Consider the following 20,000-nt stretch of genomic DNA (forward strand, 5'->3'; position numbering starts at 1 on the left):
GACTACTGTTAATAAACACTGAACGTATAGGGAAATTATCTTTAATTTTTATAAAAAGATTACATGTTTTGCCAAATGTAAGAAAATCTCTTTGAATAAGCTTCAAGCTCTGCCATTATAAAAAATATATGAATGCCCATCTAGCAATAAACACATATACTAATGTGACGCTGAGAATATATCGTTGTTTGCATACTGATTGATTGACCACTCACTAGTCACGAGTAATAATATGTTATTAAAACAACTAGATAAAAATAATTTAATAAAATACATCGCCTATGGTCAAGTGTTGTATAACTGAGAACAAAAATCGAGTGTACTTCGAAATATAACAATATAAAATTTTCTTTTATTCAATTTTTAATTGAATTGTGAAATTTCGCCCCGCGTACATATGTATATCGAAACACAAAAGCCTGTCAAAGGGAACGAGATTGGCATCGGAGGGGAATTACAAAAACAACGTTCGGGGGGGAAGGGGGGATTATAGCGGGTTTCGCAGAATATTCGCAAGAACAATATGCGAAGCCACCGAGAGGTAGTACAGAATTTGCAATTTGGGCGAACGCTACGGCGTAGTGTCGTCGGAAAAGGGCGTCTGTTGTTATTATACGCGAAAAATAAGATGGAATATTAAACGGCGACAAAACGATTCGAAAGACGCAGAAGCCTTAGCGATGTTTCGCCAAATAAACAAACATCAAAGCGGCCATTTTCAATTAGCGCAACGAGACATCCTTACTTATTAGCGCGGATGTTCAAACAAGTTTTTCCTTCTTTAAAAATATTGACTACACGTGTGGAACAAAGGCCAAGCTATGTGTATTTACGCTCTTATCCATATCGACGAGTGCCAATAAAAAGACGGCTTCAAGTGCCGAACATTCCACGTGCTGAAAGTACATAGACTACTTATGCGAATTACGTATCTGAATTAGAATCGACCGTTTCCTGTCCGGCGGTCGTCGTTGACACCGAGGTCCTTCTCTCGAGCACCTTAACCTCCCCGCGAGGTTGCATATTAAGTCGATGCAATTGCAGTTTGTCGACCTCATTCGAATATTTAACATGCGCCCACACGGCCGCATAATTCGCTCATTGTCCTTATAGTAATGGGCCGCGAATATATCCATCCGCGTATAAGCCATATAAAATACGTGGACGTAGGTGTGCTCTTGTCGCGTCCGATTCCTTGACACTGCCCTGCCCACGACTAATGTCGCGGTTTCATTAACGGCCATTGTTAACGGTCGTGTGTGTTATGTATCATATGTAGGTACACGCACACATACGCGCGTGACCCGTGAACTTGAAATAAAAAATAAAAACGAGAACACGTGGTCGGAAACGAGGACGATCCGGTTTGGTTCTCGTCTAAGAAACGGAGACGATACGGAGGCTGCTGTTGTTGATGTTGGTCTCTTCTCTCTTCTGTCTCTCTCGCGTGCCGGCGAGATAAATTCTCGGTGAGAATGCGGCGCTCCAATTGATGTAATCTCTGGGCTGCGTTGGGCGCTTGCCAAAAATTGCGTGCGAATTATGAGCTCAATTAAATTTAGCCTTCGCAGTGCATTCGATCTTTAACCTTTAAACGTCCAAAGGCATGTATGTAATGCCCAAAATGATTTTACCACTGCAGTCCAAAGGCATCATATTTCAATCTTCTGAAGCCATTTTAAATAATCTGATGATAAAATTGTCAGTATTACTGCGTTAAAAAGATTTAGTAATTCCTAACCACTTTACCGGGAATTATCAAATAACTAAAATTCATCAAAAAATCTGTTCCTCCATCGATGGACTTTGGAAACAAATTTTTGACCAGTCTGTTCCTACTGTTCAAAACCTAGACGTATGATTTGTTATCCATGGTTCTCAATTTAAATAGTTTTGTGTTTACATTTAAGTATATTTTTTTTAAATAAATTAAATTAATATTTTTAATTCAACTCAATATTTAGACAATATATTTTGAGAGCATTATATCCGAATCGTGAAGTTGATGTTGACGAATTAATTGTCATATATTTATTATTTTGAGCCCTATTATAAGGTATATAACGTCGCAAAGATTAATTAGGCATAATGTTTCATTTAATTAAGAGTAGTCCTTCTTGCTATACATTGTTCATGCTGAAGGATATCATATATAAAAATGATCCAACTTAATTTTCAGAACATTTAAAAAAATACATTTGACGAATTTCATTAATTATGAAATATAATATCAATTTTTATATTGGATTTATGGTCAATTATAGAAAATAAATACAGGCGGCGTTCGTATGATACAAACAGGTCTACGATATGTTCAATTTTGCAAAATAAAAATATAATTAAAGTATACGTTCAAAATTGTAGAAAATAAAGATATATTTCCACAATATTTAATGATGTTTCCAAAAAAACAGCAAAAAAAACATGGATGAAATGGAAAATCTTTTTAGTCGTAGATCGATGACCAACTTCAAAAAGATGTCCCTCTGAGTATTTCAATTATTCAAGCAAAAGCTCTTAGTTTGCACAAAGATTGGAAGGATAGATTAAAAAAATATTTTAACACGGTTTTTCAAGCAAGTAACGGTTGGTTTTACAATTTTAAAATGAGGTATTCTTTTCATAATATTTAATTTACTGGAGAATCGGCTGATGCTAAAAAAGATGCTGCAAAAGAATGTATTTCCTAATTATCCAAAATTATTGAAGATGTAGAATATTTCTCTAGCCAAATATTTAATGTAGATGAGACAGGTTTATTTTGGAAAACTCTTTAACAATGAAAAATATGAATGAAGCCTTCACGCACCTTGACAAATTTTTAAATATTATGGAAGATTGTGATCCCAATGGAGAACGCATATCTCAAGTGCGTGGGGCGATCAATAAAGACATAGCATGTTATAAAATACTATATGAAGAAAAGAAAAAGTATAGTGGAAAACGGTTAACTCTTGATAACTTTTCAAAAAAAACACCCGCAAACCCCACTTAAACGTGTCTCTTAAACGCCTCTTAAACATATTATATTTACTTGATAAATAAATATTTTAAAATACACACAATTTCAATTTTTTTACTTCCCTCGACATTCAACATTCGCACACATTTTCAGGAACCAATTATGTGCGAAAGTCGAGGGCCGCCTGTAAGTGATTCTCAACGTTTTATTGCTTTGATTTATTTTACTAATTTTTTGTATTAATGTGTTTTAATAATTTATATTAACACCTTTCTACTATCAAATTTTAACTAAACATACATATAATATATAACATAAACAGAAAATAAGAAAAGATAATATATTCTAATATAAATCATTTACTTTAAATCAAATTTAAAAAATATATAAATATGTACAATGTTTTTTATTTATTATTTCATCAGTTATATATGAAAATATGTAACTATCTGGGGTACCTCAATACAGTGAAAGATCGACCGCCGTACATGTACGGCGACACCGCTCAAAGGGTTAAGTGTTACTTGAATGATTAAATTCGTCGACGTTACATGTCTAAACTAATATAATTGTACAATGCACACAGCATAAATTAGAAACTGTGTCATTGTACTTAGCGGAAGACAGCGGCCGTCATCACATCACTCGGGTTCTACAGTTCTATTTACCTACCGCTCTAGTTCAAAAGTTGCAAGAAAATGCAAATTTCTCGCTTCATTCGCGTCGTTTATCATAAACACTGCTCATAAAACCCGATAAATAAACAAGACAGTTAGTTATAGAAGCGTCGAAATTATTTTAACCGAATCCGCATTAAAATTATTCCCCGCTTTATTGCCCACAAACCTAATAATTAAACCGTAACTATCAACCGACACGCAAACGGTTCGATTTGCGTCACGTTTTCGTGAAGAAGAAGAGCGCGCCGTGTATGGAGCATAGCCGAAAGAAGTCAACAAAGACGAATAAGTCCGAGACGAGGTCAGCCGGCGACGTTTGTCACGTTTTTGAGAGACTCTGGGGGCCCTTATCCGACGCCTACATCCTTGACATTAGACAAAATACACGCTTCGAGAACTAGGAAGAGCAGCGGGCCGCGACCCGCGCTTTCAGAGGCTCTGGTTTACATTATAATATATTACGTGATCCGCAAATATGCATCATCCGCACAGCGGCGATAATTACGGACTGTGCGTAAAGCGCTTTATGCACATACGCCTTAAACGTCAACCGAGATCGAGATTTATATTAGCACAAATGCTGCTGGGAGTAGGCCATAATTTTCAGAAATCTCACCACGACTGGCGAAAGACGTTAATCTACCGCCACTTGAGGTATGTAACTTAATAATGCAATATAAATAATCTATATCGGGGGTTGCAGGGGTACACCTACTTTATTATCTTAATGAATATCGGCATTATTTGAAGAACAATCTTTGTGAGATATTTTTTAGTAGAACTGTTTGTTGACGTTATTTTCGTACATTATTTTTTAAGGGTAAAATATCTAAGCCCAAAATTGATGATGAACACTTGTGTAATTGCATGCTGCTTTTTTTTGACAAAGAACTAAATGCAACCAAGGTACGGAAGCCATTAACATTTATGGAGAAGTTTTAAAAGTCAACAGATGTCAATCCTGAAGAACTTTTCTAGAAGTGGACGACTGTTGGATTTTGATAAAGACAAATTAAAATCTCTGGTTGATTCTGATCCTCTTCAAACCATCAACGAATTAAACACACCCTCATACAGCAAGAAAGACCAGCGAAGAGCTGAACTTATAAGTTATACCACACCCGCCTTATTCACCAGACCTCGTCATAATTTTCGATCCATGGAGTATTCACAAAAATGTGAACGTCACTTTATCCAATATTTTAACTCACACAGTTTTTACAAAAGGGCATTGTGAATTATAAAAATATATGGGAAGAGGTGGTCAAAATGATTTTGGAATTTTGAATAATAGTTTTTTTTAATAAATTTGAATATTACACTACAAAATAATTTACATCCTGGTCCGATTTAGGACTCATCCTCGTGAGTCGGCGTAATTTTTTGTAATACATAAAACTGCATTTTCGACAATAGACCATAACATATAGTTGAACCAATGCTAAATTTATTAAAAATATATTTAAGTAATAGACAGCAAGTAGTTGTAATAAATGGTACATAAATGTGAGGTGGTGAAGAGTGTGGAATTTACAGGGTTGTATTTTGGGACCTTTATTATTTAATCTATACATAAATGATTTAACCCTTTTGCAGGAAGAATTCAAATTTATGCTGATGGTACAGTGCTAATATATAGCTCTAAAACATACAAAGAAACATGCAGAATGATTTGATCCATGTTATTAAATGGATGATATTAAATAAAGTAACAATTAATGAATAAAAAAACAACTATACTCTATTTGCGTTAACACAGTCAGTTCGAGATCTATCTATTAATTGAGAACGAGATACACGTTCGATATATTAACTTATCATTACTACGATTGATTGATAAATATAAAAAAATAATGTAATGGTTTTATTCCTATAAATTATATTTAATGATAATTTTGATCTCAGAATCACTGTAAGTAATTCTTTAATTATAAAAAGTGATAATATAAAATACTTAAGTCTACTTTTAGATAAAAATTTAAATTTTTATATCCATATAGATTATATAATAAAATAAAATTTACTAACGTTAAAAATTTCATATACGTTTCAAAATATATTATCGTATAAAACCAGATTAAACATTTATTATGCACATATTCATAGTCATCTAACATACATATATAATACATATGTCTTGCGTTTGGGGATTTACAAGTAAATTTAAATTAAAAACACTTCAGGTTATTCAATATAGTGTTATAAAAAAGATGTTTAATTTTCCTATCGATGCTCATACGAAAGACATCAATGGCTTAAAATGTAAACTCCACTTTTGGGTGAAAATAACTTGTACCTCCTATCAAAAAAAAGCTATCTCGAAAATCTTCAATTGAACACTACAAACTTGAAATTTTGATTTATTTTCCTATTTTCAAGTTGTTTATTTAGTTTTTGTTTTTCCTGTAAGGTTGTCAAATATTGAGTTAGCAATTAACACTTGTAGCCATCGATATGTATGTATACATATGTATATGAAAACTTAAGTAGTGCCTATATTAACTAATAATGGTAACGAAAAAAATGCTAGAGAGAAATTGATTGAGATTAGAAAACAGCTACATAAATATGAAATTAGATCTGCCGATGATTTACACATCTCTCAAGTATTTTCTGTGAGGTTTGGCACATATTCGTTAAAATATATTGCATTTAAAACCTTTAATAATTTACCAAAGTTAACTAGAAATTAAAAAATATTTTTTAATCAATAAAAAATACATATATCATATCATTATATAACTATACAGTAGACCCCCCAATAACACAGTAAATTAGGAACATGCTATTTGAGTGCGTGTAGTTGGGGGACTAGAAAATACTCATATTTTTTTGCAATACTAACGCAACTAACGGGCACCCAAATGACACGTCCACAATTTACCGTGTTATTGGGGGATCTACTGTACTTTTTTTATATTTTTATAAATGTATACGTATTATATTTATAATTTTAATGTATTAAATTGTAACCGCAGAATGAGTTATTTCTTACTTATACGGAATTAAGTAAATAAAATAATAATAATAAATAAATAATGTGCAATAATAAACATGTACAAAATAGATTGACGAACCGTGTCATTAGCTGTAATGTTAACACTCATTCGACTTCAATATTTCATATTTATGGTTCCAAAAACAAGGTAAAGATTATTAACGAATGAAATAAATATGATTTAATGCTTGCAGTTTAGTGGGTCATTGTTAGATTGATAGTATTTTTTTGATTCCAGAAAACGCGTACCTGAATTCTTTATTTTCATTGACATTTTGTAGTTTAAAAAATACGGATACAAAAACAAGTTAAGTCGAAATGAATCTCACGTATCTCTCAAGCTCAATAAATTAATTTGAAACAAGGTTTTGGGGTCCAGCCATCCCCCTGATCGGACAGCGCGTATTTTTTTCTAACTTCCGTCTGTTAAAAGTTAAGAACTCTTGGTTACTGAAGGGTACGATATAACTGGGAACAAAACGTGGGCGAAACGGGTACGAAATCTATTATAATATAAACCGCCGGAGTTTTCAATCATATCATAAAAAACGAATTGAACCCTTTCCGTATAATATGATGAGCGGCGAACCCGAAAGTTTTACAAGCAGTTACCGGACGTTTCGTATTATTATATCAACGACGGACGTTAATTACAATACTTACTGGACGAAAAATTGTATTTGCGGGTCGGGAGATTCACTGCGCGTGCGTGCGTGCATCGAAGCGTATTATTCTTTCATTATAATTTGCTATAACACGATCGACCTTGATATTTCCAATTTATTTAATAATCCAAAGCACACAGGCATTATGTTTTTTATTTAGTATTTATTTTAAATTGGTTGCTATTTGAACTTGACTACATAATTGAATATTGTTATGGATTTATGGACCATACCGCTCCATGGCAGTTTAAGGGTTGATTCGTGGACTGATCATGATCAACGATCGTGAGCGTTCAATTAGATTTCAGTTGTGAACCGTCACAGCCGCAGCACCACTATCATTTGCATTTAGCAGCACCTTAGAAATCCAATAAACGAAGCATCGATACCTAATCGCTTTATACTCGCACGATTTGCATCCGAGCATTGTTTGCCGTTCTCGGATTCGCATTATGAGCCTGCGGACCGATAAATCAATTCGGCGATAGCTTAGACAAAGGAGCAGTATATAGTACGTGACGGAAATTAAACGATCGCTGTTCGTCCGCACGTCTCTCTCTCTCTAAGCAACAAACTATTCCAACTATAAATATGTGAGTACACATCACGTATATGTTCATGTGTATACATAAAACGATAACCGACGTATACAATATGCACATAATGGCAATCCGTCTATTGAAACTCGCCGGCCGAAAGGGCGCATCGTGCGGATCGTCAAAAGAATTAATTTACGGCCAGCGCAAAACGCAATGAATTAAAACCTCAACGAGAGATCGGACTTAATTGATATATACACGCGGTTGGAGAGGTTTAATACCCCTGCCTTGGGGTATAAAATTTGAATATTTCCATTTCGTTCGAGAGGATGGTAGGAAAATTACCGGATTTAATTATTGATAATCATTTACAAAATAGTTTTCATTTCAATGAACAATAAAAAAATATTAATATAGAATGACATAAATACCTTTATTATTAAATATATTGATTAATGACTCAGGGCCTTTATTATTTTTTATATTGATTAATGATAGGACGGAATAATTATAAAGTAAACAATTGCTTTACTTACTTTCTCTTATCGGACAGAAAGTGGTCATGGTTGTTTAATTAAGGTACATGAATACATAAATAAGACCATGGAACTTGATATTGACTAATGCTACATCATTAGTAACGTTGAAGAATAAAATCTTATATGTATAAATACGTATAAATTGTATATCGTAAACATCTCACAAGTTCATTGGATTAAAATATTAATATCGAAAGTTAATTATTGATATTATAATTCTATACAAAATACAAAATAATGTTGATTAGCAAATACTTAGCAAGCTTTATGCCTGCACTATACTCTCTGGAAGTTGGCCGAACTAAAGTGGGGGTAATTCAGTCGACTTGGCCAGCTTCTAGCGCTTCCGAACATTGTCGGCAAAAGGACCGGAGTCAAAGGGACCGAAGTCGGAGCTGCTCTTTCGATCGCGAGCGGTGAGATACTTCCCCTTTCACTCTCTCGCGTATTAAATGACGAAAGTGAGAGAGATAATGATATGGTGTTTCGCAAACTGAGATAGAACGAGTAACTCGGTTCAATTTCAGTATGCGCATAGGCGTCTTATGGTTAACACGCATGTCGAGCGCTGCATCGTGGTCACATGGTCAAGTTATAATACCACATGCTTATCGAGGACTTCAACACTCATACTGACATCTTTGAATATTTTAGGGCACCAAAAGGAATTAATAATATTTTTGATAGTATATTCTTCTAACAGATATCGTTATTATATTTTTTTTCATATAAAATTAAATAATTAGTGGTACTTGATTTTGTTAAAAAAAATCGTTTCGAATATCCTTATGTATTTTCCTAGATCGGTTTATATAAATGTCACACCATAACGAATTCTTATTTAGAATCGATGGCGACAAATTTTAGGATAGTCACAGATGTGGTGTTCGTATTCTGAAATATATTTTTTATGCCTTATGGCATTTTACAAAATTCATCAAAGATTTTGCGTAAATTGAATATTTACGACCGAAAAGTTTTCATTGATATTGTATTGGTGAGTGCCCACACAAACTTTTATAATTATCAGTGGCGTAATTTTAATAATATTACAATTTAAAAATTGCGATTGTTTGGCACATTTTTCGATCGCTCGCAAATATGCCGGCTGTACGTGACAGAAGCCGCCGTCCGGACGGCATATGAAATTTGTGACAGTGTGGTCGCTCACTCGAAGTTGTAGGTCTCGGCCGACTTCAGTTGTAACATCGGTTCGGACAACTCACAGAGAGTGTAGTGCAGGCTTTACATATTAAATATAAAATATAAATACAAAATCATAAAAGTACTTTTTAACCCCCTCTTGCTTGTATGTGTATACTGGTGACCGGATTATTGCGCAAACGAAAATTCTGAACATTTTATTAACAAATATATTATTTATTTTTAAGTATAAAAATGTGTAAAATATTTTTAAAACATATTTTTAAATTAAAATCATATTGACATCTGTGATATAAACACATTATTTTTTGACATTGACGTATTCTTAAATATACATATGTATGTATCTATGCTAGGCTTTTAGTTTTAAAGTAAGCCCCCCCTATAGCGTATATATTATATTTTTATCCGCATTTTTAAAAATATTTTTTTTTTTGACAATAGAGTATATTAATGAAAGTGAAAAAATAAATGGAACACGTCTTATTAATTTTTACTATACTCATAGAAAACACAGCAAAGGACCAGCGTATAAAATATTTTTAGAAGTACCTGAATTTAAGGAAGTTTGCACAAAAGCTTCTCATTGTTTGAAATACGAAAAATGCATAAACAGACGAATAATTATTCATAAATGACGGCAACTAAGTCGAAATTTTCCCAAAAAAATTATAAAGATAATTAATTACATCTTCATTCAATATCTTGAAAAAAATCACTATTTTTTTTTAAATTCGCAAGCATGTACTTCTATCTTACAGCATAAACATAGCAATAATACATTTGGCTATTAATTCCTTGACCAGGAGCTGAAATCTGCTCCGATCTATTTTATGCCTTAAGCTACATATATTCCCGTGCATTGATTTAATATGACTTTGAACAGATAAATTAAAAATACTACATATTGGAACGAAATTTTAAATTAATTAAATACAAAGTCCGGTAAGTTTCTTGTTCTTTGCACTTGAAACAGTAGGCGGCGACGCTAAATGAAAAATTTACACATTCGTATAAATCACAGGCTCGAATGGCGGTCTTCCTCCATTAGTCGCGATATTTGAGGTCGAAGGTGTCCACGCGACTAATGCGCATTTTTTGTTCATCGTTCAACATTGATCTGAATTCAAGGCTGACGCGTCAATAATACAAACGGTCGTTTAACGATCTTCGATAGAGCCATAAAATGTCATTCCGAGACGCTGATAAAAATGTGATTACTGCCCAAGAATAATTTGCGACTCGAAGGCTATCGGTAGGCATTGTCGGATTCGAATCGATAATCGGCAGAGAGAAAAAAATCGAAACGGCATTGACCGACATGCGATTGAGTTGTTCGCTCGATTACCAATCAAGTGTGAAGCAAACATTGGCGTAAACAATGGAGAAGAACGGGTTATCAAAATCTGTAGCAGTCAGCTCGGATGAAAGTAAGAACGCATCGTCGGCACTGACCAATCTCATTCGTATGCAATCTACGCCGTTGTATTGTGAACTTCTTACGTCTACGTATAATACACATGTATGAACACATGCATGTTGGGTACGTGGTATATGACATTGAGGTAACCTTGATTCTTTCGGAGCGCACCTGTAAGCGAGTGTGAGTATGTGCGTGTGCACGCAACGCACACGCGCATATTTTATTCAGGCAATAAGGCACGATTGCCTGTCAAACAGGTGGACTTAGCAATTACTTGGTATATGAAATCAATTTTTTAAATGCAAAAAATAATCGAAAAAGCAAACGTAAAGCCTGATTCACACGATTCGACTACGTCCAACTCAAAATAAGTTCCTAAGCTAAATTATATAATAGGATTTGTTTTATAGAAATTGACCGTTCTTTTGATATTTTGGTTCTTATTATTAGAGACACCTTCAAGTTGCTTTTGCTTTTAATTGATTTTTTTGATCAGAACAGTAAATTAATTGTATAAGTCAGACCTTAAAAATTCAAAAAGCCAACTTAAAACATAACATATATGTCATTAGAAAAAATAAAAGTACAGCTACAATTATTATTTTTCTTTCACTAATGCAAAATACCTATAATTGTTACATGTTAAATTTTTAATTTAGTCTTAACCTGTGCTCTTACCAAATCATGTCAAAGTTAGTGAGGATTAGGGATTCCAATCCCGGGATCCCGAATCCCGGGATCCCGGGATCCCGAACGATTTTCAATACCCGATGAGTCCCGGGATTATAAAACATAATCCCGATTTTTTCGGATTGGTTGATTTATCAAGCACAATCGAATTATTATTGACAACATCGTTATATTTCGTGTACAAACTTGCGCGAGTTGCATGTGTCATCTGTGAATCTTTGAGGCTGTGAGTCTGAACGTGCTTTTTCAGCAGCAGGCTGCTTAGGAACCAAAATCAGATCAAGGCTAAATGATAAAACACTTGATGCTTTGATGTTACTTTGTGAGTTTTATTCAAAATAATGTTTTCAATTAATTGTGTCTATGTATGTACATACCATATTTTTCCGAAAATAAGACACTGTCTTACTTTCTTTTTTGGTCCGAAATATGAGCTAGGTCTTATTATCGGGGGAGGGCTTACTTTTCACGTACAATAAGTAAATTTATATATTTTCGATTAATATTTATTTTTATATAGGAATTTTACATTTATTTCAAATTTATTCATATACAGTCATTTCATTTTCTTTTGGAACATAATGATAACTAATCAAATTCTGAATTCCATCCTGAATTTCAATCGCCACATGTTGGCGTTCATTTTATTTTAACTATGGCTTATTTTCGGGGGAGGGCTTATATTCCAAAAACTCCTGAAAATCACGCTAGGGCTTATTTTCGGAGGATGTCTTATTTTCGGAAAAAGACGGTATTTATAATACATACATTGTCAAAAGTTCATTTTTTTCTTCTCAAATAAATATATAAGACCTTCCCTTTTTATTTTTATTACATTATTTTCTATTTTAAGTCCAATACTAAAATTATACGTACTTTATACATTGTACGTTATAAAAAACAGATGTAAAAATATATTGTATTATTCATTTTAAATTATTTTTATCGATAAAATAACATGAAAATTATCCCGGGACTGGTCCCGGGATCCCGGGATCGACTAATTGCAATACCGAAATCCCGGGATCAAAATTTTGGCCCGGGATTGGAATCCCTAGTGAGGATGGATAAATTTATTTGCAGAGAAGAGATTCACAACAGAAAGTTGTCCCAAAAACAGCGAGAAAGTTTTCTGAAGATCTGATTTTTTTATAAGACTTATTTTTAAAAGTCACATAGAGACAACCTTTAAGTATTATAGCTTCAAACCCACATTTTCCTGTAGCTCAATACGTCTGATTTCTATTGAAGCAATAACCGCAGAAAAAGGTACAACAAAAGGACGAAAATTGTCAAAATAAATAAGTTTTATTCGTATTTTTTCGATTTACTCTCTTTAATAATAGTTATTCATAATTTAATACGATTGTAAATGTGCTTAAATCTGTTTATTAACAGATCTCCTTAAAATCCTTTATTTTATTTTTAAAATAGAAAATTTGTTGTCGCACTGTGCGGGCTGAGGAGCACGACAGCGCGCCGCATGCGGCTCATGAGCCGTAGTTTCCCCGTCAATTAATTATAAATTAAGCTTGGTTGCTTAAAAAAATACAGCAAAATGCTTATAAAAAATCATTGCAAATACTAAATGTCTTATTTAATTACAATCATATAAGGTCATTGAAAAAACAATGGACGTCAAAAAGTGCGGGTGCTGTATAAAACGTAACCGATATGAGACAAGGACAGACCTTGCCTGTTTTTTATTGATCAATAACGGACAAAAATATATTAGACCTTAATTATACAAACAAGGGTATAAAATTTGAATATTCTTACGAGCTATAAAAACAAACACTTAGCTTAAGATTGATAAACCGTATTATGTAAAAGTCAAGTTCAACCACCTTATATGCGAAAACTACCTTGAGAATATTACGACGACAAGCGTCAACAAAACGTTTCGCTAAAACAAAAAATGACGCTGAGTTGTCTCATATTCGTAAAATAATAAAAACGACCGTGAAAATGTCAAGATTTATTATAATTGCCAGTTATTATACATTTTGTGAGTACATCATATTTAAAAGCATTTAAAATTGCATTAATGTTTTATGGGTTTAATTATTGTGTGAAAACTCTAATGATAGTGTGAAAACTCACACATCACTTTAAAATTCTCATGTGTGATAACTGTGGATCAAATCAGGATAACTTGCAATTTATTTATCATATACTTATGATACATACTAATAAACGATATATATAATAATTCAGTAGTTACATTAATTGAACACATGTAACTTAAAAGAAAAAAAAACTATATGATATAGACTTACAAAAATCAAATAGGAAAGAAGCATATTTTTGATCCAACTATCACGCACCAAATAATTCGCGAAAATACATAGAACACAAGAACGTGGCGTTTGTTTGTCAGCGGTCAAATGAGCCAAGTGGCATTGATCATCAGGCTTTGATCTCCGATTCGCAGCGAGACGATCGCTCGTAGATTATGCGCTCGGCCGAACTTTCCAAAATTCAAAGGACATTAAGATATTTCGGGAGGTCTAAGCCAAAACCCTTCTCCGACACGGGCGACCGAAAATGAAAACACCAGAAAAATACGACAGGGCGATAAAAGTTGCAAAACAATCTCTATAATATAATATATATAAGAGAATTTCACACAGCGGACAAAACGCGGAGAAACTTTTTTCATTACGAGCATATCGGGATCAGGAAGAGCTTTCAATTTGTGCCGCGGGCCGCTCTTAGAGCTGCATAACGCAAAAACGTAGTCACGAGAAAACTGTCGAGATATCGAGGCGTTTTTCCTCTTCTTGAAACTCTCACTTCGTTAAAATGTAATAATAATGTTACGACTACTTTGTACCAAGCGACAAAAAAATGTTGTTTTTTTAATTGGTAATTATATGAAGAAAGGCGCAATGGACCATTAATGAATGATGCTTTTCCAATACGTACTAAACGCCAAATTTTAAACTTGATTAAAAAAAACCGAAGCCGGAGCTGCTCTTTCGAGCGCGAGCGGTGAAATACTTCCAATTTCGCTCTCTCGCGTGTTAAGTGACGAGAGTGAGAGGGATAATGATATGGTTTTTCGCAAACTGAGATAGAACGAGTAGCTCGGTTCAATTTCAGTATGCGCGTATGCGTCCTGTGGTCAACGCGCATGTCGAGCGCTGCATCGTGGTCACGTGGTCAAGTTATAATACCACATGCTTATCGAGGACTTCAACACTAATACTGACATCTTTGAATATTTTAGGGCACCAAAAGGGATTAATAATATTTTTGATAGTGTATTCTTCTAACAGATATCGTTATTATATTTTTTTTCATATAAAATTAAATAATTAAAAAATAATTAGTGGTACTTAATTTTGTTAAAAAAAATCGTTTCGAATATCCTTATGTATTTTCCTAGATCGGTTAATATAAATGTCACACCATAACGAATTCTCATTTAGAATCGATGGCGACAAATTCTAGGATAGTCACAGATGTGGTGTTCGTATTCTGAAGTATAATTTTTATGTCTTATGGCATTTTGCAAAAGCCGACAAAGATTTTGCGTAAATTGAATATTTACGACCGAAAACTTTTCACTGATATTGTATTGGTGAGTGCCCACACAAACTTTTATAATTATCAGTAGCGTAATTTTAATAATATGACAATTTAAAAATTGCAATTATTTGGCAAATTTTGTGCAAATATGCCAGCTGTACGTGACAGCAGCCGCCGTACGGACGGCATATGAAATTTGCGACAGTGTGGTCGCTTACTCGAAGTCGTAGGTCTCGGCCGACTTCAGTTGAACTTCGGTTCGGACAACTTCCAGAGAGTGTAGTGCAAGCATAAGAATATTGTGGATAGTAAAATAAAGAGTTAATATAATTTTAAAACAGAATATCGATTCAATCCAAAACCGTGGTTTAATGATTAAGTTAAAAATGCTTAAAAGAGAAGAGATAAATCATGTGCAATTTTTCAAATAATAAAAGCAATGTATAAATATGGCAGTCAAAGCATTAATAATAGCTAAAAAAAAAGTATATGAAAAGACGATAGATGAAATAAAAAATGACCCGAATAAGATTTGGAAAACAATAAAAAAACTAATTAATCCTAATCAGAGAAACGACATAATAAATATGGAGATTGATGGAAATATATATGTAGTATATAATATATAAAGATCCTCATATGATAGCAGAAAAAATTAATACATACTACATTGAGAGTATTTACATACTACAGTTTAATCAATTATTACAATACGATAACGAAACATTTAATGTAAAATTTGGAGAATTTAAATCAGTATATTAGGAAGAAATTCACAGCGTAATTTGTAAATTAAAACAAGAAAGCAGTACTGATGAATTGGATGTAAATATAATTAAAGAAACGTGGGAAAAACGAGGAACTTAATATCATGATTTGGCAAATAAAGCACTTTTCGAAGTAAAAATATCTGATAATTAGAAAATTGCTACTATTATACCTATTCCTAAAATAAAAAACAGTAAAATGTTTAAGGAAATGAGACTAATTAACACATTGTATTGTATAGAAAAGGACACGAAAGAAATAATAATCAAACAATTAAAGGATTTTATTATTTCTCAAAACATTCAACGTGAACAATAATCGGTATTCAGAGAAAAACATGACACTGAAACTACAGTTACATTACAAAACCATTCCAGATGTTTTCTTTAATTTCAAGAGAGCTTTCAAAACAATAGACAGAAAAATAATTGTAGGTAAAAGTGAAATACTTGTAAGATGGTTTAATAATTATTTAAAAAAGAGAAAGCAAAAAGTAAATTATGCTCATTACAAATAATAATATCTGACGGTTTACTACAGGAGTCCAAATTAGGACCGTTGCTGTTTATAATACATATTGATGATATAATTATTATAATAAAAAAATGTAAAATACATCTATTTAAATTTTTTTTTTTTTTTTTTAAATTATTTTATAAGGTGCGGAATTTAATGTGAGAAATTTTCGTGTTCGCAATTTTTGTTCACGCAGCCACAATTTTTTATGATTTTGAGGATGAAAATATTATTATTAGTAAGATATTATATAACTATTAAAATCTGCAAAAAATAGTTTGGCTTAATAAAACATTAAAAATCTGCATCTCAAAACACCCATGAATTGCACAATGACCACACAGATTTTCAGAAAATCATTAAATTATCCAATTTTTACAAAAACCCTTTTTTTATAAACTTTGAAACACGTCTATTAAAAACACTAATGGCCTCTGACAGTCAAACTTGAAACTTTCACTAATGAATGGATTAAACATTAACGCAATTGTTTTTCAATTTGCCTTCTCTCCTATTCGCCCAAAGTTTTTCTGAGGACTATAATAAAATATGTTGCACTTATGCACATCACCATTTACACCTAAATTTGTAGAGATAACCACGAGACAAGTCCTCCAAGACCAAGCAAACAGACGAGGGATAAAAACGATTTTTTTAATTGTAAGGCTCTACAACAGCTGGATTTTTTTATACATATTTCGGTAAAGTATATATTTTGTACGATAAAGTAATCAAACGACTCTTCCAGCGTCTAAATAAAATGAAAAATAAATATTTTATTAAAAACCACGTATAAGGAAAAATGGTAAACTATTATGCTGTAATACATTTCCTAGTAAACTTATTATTACAAATTAAATCACCGTCTGTGAGTTGACGGTACAAAGGAAAACTTACATTTTTCAAGTTGGCACTTACAACCTTGTCAAAAAGCGCGACTCAAATGTTGGCAAACTAAAATCGAAGGCCCACTTCAATACATAACCGCACTTCTAGCGTATTTACGCATCCTTTTGAATTTTCACGTTTATCGAACATGCGCTTCGAATGGGTGGCAGCAGTGGGCGTAGCAAGGGGATGGGGTTCGACCATAGCGATTGTGTAACGAATTCGTTAGAATCGAACGCGCCGTTTTAATTGAGCGAATTAATTATGTACGAAGCTGACGCGTTTTTCTTCCTCTTAATTAACAACGCCCTTCACAACGTAACAGCGGGCAGCCGTAAAAGTCCCGAACACGTAACGACACGGCGCGTGAAAAGAAATACAGTATTCGTCTTTAATAATGTTATGAATTTTTATTTCACCCCTCGAGCGAAGCACCCTTTTTACACAATTCGGTTACATACTTCAATAGCTAAAATTATGCAACTCGGGCTTTATATCATTAGGCATCATCTAATCCAGACCAGATTTTTTCAAGTGCTAAATTTAACGAGTGCTCGTAGCTAGTTTTTACGTAATAGCTGGCCATTATTACCAAATGCGGGCACGTGTCGTTGCGAAATAGTCCATCGGCTATTGCGAAGCCTTAACGCGAGGTTATCACAAAAGCGTTAACGTATCTAATTAACGACGATTACGGGTCATCAACTATGTGATTACGGCGAAGCCCGGTTAAAGCCGTATGTGTTAGATTTGCATAGAGATATATTGATAGGATTTCTCATTTGTTATGCATGAGTAGGGACGAGTCGGATGGGATCGAACTTCAATAATATAAGAACATTTTTTATATATATAATAAGGCAATAAATCTATCGAGGATTGTTTATTATTTAGCTTTGATGTGTGCCTGCAAACATTAATGGTGACACACGAGGATATATTAGATTTATTCACGGTTTATCTAACAGGAAAAACCAACGATTAACAGCAGTTTAGTTATATTCATAAATACGATTCAGTGATTCATATTGTATTTTTTTATATCTATATATGCTTAAAATGTACAATACAATTTTGAATATAAAAATAATAATAACGTATAAAAGCGCGATGGTGTCACTCTTAACCGTATTTGACTAGTACATATATGTATTATTCCTTTTTTATTTTATGTAATTCCGCATGAGTAAGAAATTCTGCGTTATGTTCTGAGTAATGATAAGTATATCGAACGTATCGTGTGCTTTAGCACTGATAGTAGAGGCGTAAACCCAAACTTGCCATCTCTTTCTCGATTATGAATAATGATGAAATGGGTAGCTCTCAAACTGACTGTGTTAACGCAAATATAGTATAGTTGCTGTTTTTTTTTTTTATTTAAATAATTGTTTATTTATTTAATCTCATCCATTCACTAATATGGATCAAATCACTCTGTATGTATGTTATATAGTTATATACTAGCACTGTATCATTATCATACAGTTGAATCCTTCCTACATGTTTACATAGAGTTAAATCATGTATGTATAGATTAAATAATAAAGGTCCCAAAATAGAACCCTGTGAAATTCCACACTTCACCACCTCACAATCGCTTTGTGTACCATATATTACAACTACTTGTGGTCTATTACTCAAATAGCTTTTAAATAGCTCAAAATTGGCATTTTATATATATATTTTTTTAACATCGAAATATAATTTCTTGCTACAAATAAACATAAATATATGCCACCGTTGCGACATATTTTCTGAAATCATATTTTATGCGAAATATTTTAATTAGACATTAAAAATATCTACTCGTAATATTTGTATTTTTGCTGCTCAGTGTTGCCATTGTTGCCAGTGTTGTCGATTATTAAGCGTTTATATAACATTACGAGCTAGAATCGAATAAAGCACATCTAAACTGAATTTTGACCAATAGGAGAGCGCAAAAACAATTATCCCTTCTCAGAAGTCAAAAATCCACGTCAAAAGCAATAAAATCGTGTCGGCGCCGTCACAGTGGGAACGCTCGTTACTGATTATATAATTAATTTATTTAATTCGATGACTCAAATTAATTAAATAAATTATATTTACTACATGATTTTAAAAAAATGGAAAATTTTCATAGTATTTATATATACATATATGTATAATATTATACAAACTCAATACTAGTATAATAAAATTAATAGAAAAATTGCATAACTATTAAAATAATAAAATCCGTCCATCCTCGTACAACATCCTTGACCTTTCCAAAACCATTCTGACTAAAGAACGAAGAGTGAGTTACGTTTTCCTCGGTTGTTTCAAGGAAAAGATGTTGATCTCCGTGACGTTTAAAAATGCTAAATCCAGATTAGTATGCAGCATAAACGAGTGTACACTAGATTGACTGATGTAAGTAGTATTGTAATTGGACATAATCATTGTATTATAACCATAATCTTTAACTTAATGATCATGCGTGTATTTCGCAATATTTTTTTTCAATTTGAGCACAGTGGTGTCGAAATGTTTTTTTTTTGACGTGCTTCAAAAATTGCGCAAGTTTTTGTTGTGTGCGAAATAAAATAAACTGCGCGTATCTCATCTCATCGGCCAGCGCACGTCAAGCCCTTAATTGAAAGCAACTTT

General features: G+C 33.0%; 1 protein-coding gene and 1 long non-coding RNA gene across 8 annotated transcripts in view; one reads left to right on the top strand and one right to left on the bottom strand.

Annotated features, from left to right (window-relative positions):
• Positions 1-20,000, bottom strand: part of twin (CCR4-NOT transcription complex subunit 6-like twin) — a 136,008-nt gene that overhangs the window by 17,566 nt on the left and 98,442 nt on the right. The gene's annotated exons all lie outside the window — the stretch shown is intronic.
• LOC148234816 (uncharacterized) lies at positions 9,101-13,837 on the top strand. Its single transcript, XR_015809597.1, has 2 exons — positions 9,101-11,666; positions 12,719-13,837. It is a non-coding gene; the product is annotated as an uncharacterized LOC148234816 (long non-coding RNA).

The sequence above is a fragment of the Plectrocnemia conspersa genome, unplaced genomic scaffold (assembly GCF_051122295.1).
Source record: "Plectrocnemia conspersa isolate PC_06_02 unplaced genomic scaffold, ASM5112229v1 ptg000005l, whole genome shotgun sequence".
NCBI lineage: Eukaryota > Metazoa > Arthropoda > Insecta > Trichoptera > Polycentropodidae > Plectrocnemia > Plectrocnemia conspersa.